Genomic DNA, 2425 nt, shown 5'->3' on the forward strand with positions numbered 1-2425 from the left:
ATTGTCAAGCCACCTATTCAAGCCAACAATTTTGATGTGAAAGCCACCTTGCTACAACTTGTCCAAGGGAACCAATTCGGAGGGGGAGCCACCGAAAACCCCAACGAGCATCTCAACGAGTTCTTGGATAGTTGTGACATGTTCAAGGCCAATGGAGTGACGGAGGATGCCGTACGCCTTAGGCTTTTCCCTTACTCTTTGAGGGGAAGTGCCAAGGAGTGGCTTAAAAGTTGTGAACCCGACTCTCTTCGGACTTGGGATGATGTCTCTAAGGCTTTTCTCAACAAGTATTTCCCACCCCAACGAACCGCAAGAATCAAGAGTGAGCTCCAAGGGTTCACCCAACAAGAAGATGAGACCCTTTATGAAGCATGGGAGAGGTACAAGGGCCTCCAAAGGCTATGTCCTCACCACGGTATTGGAGATGATGAACTCATCAACAATTTCTATGAAGGGTTAAACAATGATATGAAGATGAACCTTGATTCCGGCTCGGGGAAGGGGGCTTTGGATAAGATAGACCACAAGACGGCGAAAGAGCTTATTGAAGAAATGGCTTCTCGTACCTTTCATTGGAACAATGATAGGCACAAGAGGAAGGGGAAGTCAACGGTCGAGTCGGCCAACAATGTGGAAGTGAAAGAGATGATAGAAGAGCTTAAGCAACAAGTTGCCTTGATGAGCTCAAGCAAAACATCTAGCAATTCTTCTATGAGGAACCAAGTCTATAGTTGTGAGCTTTGTGGAGACCAAGGACACCCACCCAATGAGTGTCCTTTGGTGGTTGGAGATGGAAGTGGTATGGAGCAAGTGAACGGGATATGGGAGTCTAGTCCGGCCAAGCAAGCATTTAACAACAACCAATATCACCCCGGATTGAGAGCCCACCCAAACTTCTCTTATGGCTCTCAAAATGTCCAAAACCCAACCTTCCAACAAAAGTCACAACAACCAAACTTCCAAACTCAAAAACAAAACACAACATTCAATCAAGGTCCACCGGGTTTCCAAGGAAGAACCTTCCAACCTAGACAACAATTTCAATCACTTAACCCACCAACCACCCAACCATTCCAACAAACAACCCAACCTTTCCAACAAAATTTCCAACCATTCCAACAACCCACCCAACCAAAGTCAAACATGGAACTCATGATGGAACAAATGATGACTCACCAAACACAATTCATCAACCATACCACCCAAAAACAAGAAGAGACAACCACATCCATCAACCAACTTAGAACCCAAATGCAAGCCTCTCAATGAATGATGGACAACCAAATCTCCCAATTGGCTACCCAAATGAGCCAACTACAAGCCTCCCAAGGTAAATTCCCGGGTAAAACCGAGGAAAATCCGAAAACCATGAATGCTATTCACTTGAGGAGTGGTAGAGATTTGGAAGACCGGGAATTTGTCAAGAAAAGGAAGAGTAGTAGACCGGGTAATGACATTGAACCTCAAATTGTGGTTGAACCTCCTAAGGTAATTGAAGAAAAGGAGGGAAAAGATGAGCTTGTGGAAATTGTTGTGGAAACTCCAAGAGTGATTGATAACCCAACAAGGGTAGTTGAAGAGCCTCAACAACAAGTGGTAAGAACTTATGTACCACCGGTTCCCTTCCCACAAAGGTTAGCAAGGGCCAAACTTGAACAAAAGTATGGGAAGTTCATGGACATGATGAAAGGTATCAACATTACCATGCCTTTCATTGATGCCGTAAAGGAGATTCCAAGCTATGGCAAGTTCTTGAAGGAGCTTATCTCAAACAAAAACTCTTTGAGCCCAACAACTACGGTGAGCTTATCCAAGGAGTGTAGTGCAATTCTCATGAATGAAGCTCCTCAAAAGCTTGAAGACCCGGGGAGTTTTTCCATACCTTGTAAGATTGGGACCGTGCACATTGAGAGGGCTTTGTGTGATTTGGGGGCAAGCATTAGTCTTATGCCCCTCAAAATTTTCAAGAAGTTGAAGGGTTATGAGCTTTCACCAACAAGGGTTTCTCTCCAACTTGCGGATAGGTCGGTAAGATACCCTATTGGTCTTGTGGAGGATGTCCCACTCAAGGTGGGGAAACTTGCATTTCCATGTGATTTCTATGTAATGGACATCCCCGAAGACTCAAATATTCCCATCATATTGGGGCGCCCTTGCCTTGCTACGGGGGGTGCCATGATTGATGTGAAAAATGGGAAGCTTTCTTTGCAAGTGGGTGAAGATAAGGTTGAATTCTCCTTGAACAAGGCTATGAAAGAGCCTTCGGAAGAAAAGTCTTGTTATATGATTGATGTGGTAGAAGAATGGGTTGATATGAAGAAATTTGATGAAGACAAGGGTTTGCAAGGGTTCCTTGAGGGCAAGGTAAAGAATTGCAAGGAGCACCGGGAGTATGCTTTAGCTATGGAAGCAACAATTGAAGAAG

At 44.5% G+C, this 2425-nt stretch overlaps 1 non-coding gene across 1 annotated transcript; it reads right to left on the bottom strand.

Annotated features, from left to right (window-relative positions):
- Positions 1 to 312: 312 nt before the first annotated feature.
- LOC141650766 (small nucleolar RNA R71) lies at positions 313 to 419 on the bottom strand. Its single transcript, XR_012546782.1, has one exon. It is a non-coding gene; the product is annotated as a small nucleolar RNA R71 (small nucleolar RNA).
- Positions 420 to 2425: the final 2006 nt, after the last annotated feature.

Source organism: Silene latifolia, chromosome 3 (assembly GCF_048544455.1).
Source record: "Silene latifolia isolate original U9 population chromosome 3, ASM4854445v1, whole genome shotgun sequence".
NCBI lineage: Eukaryota > Viridiplantae > Streptophyta > Magnoliopsida > Caryophyllales > Caryophyllaceae > Silene > Silene latifolia.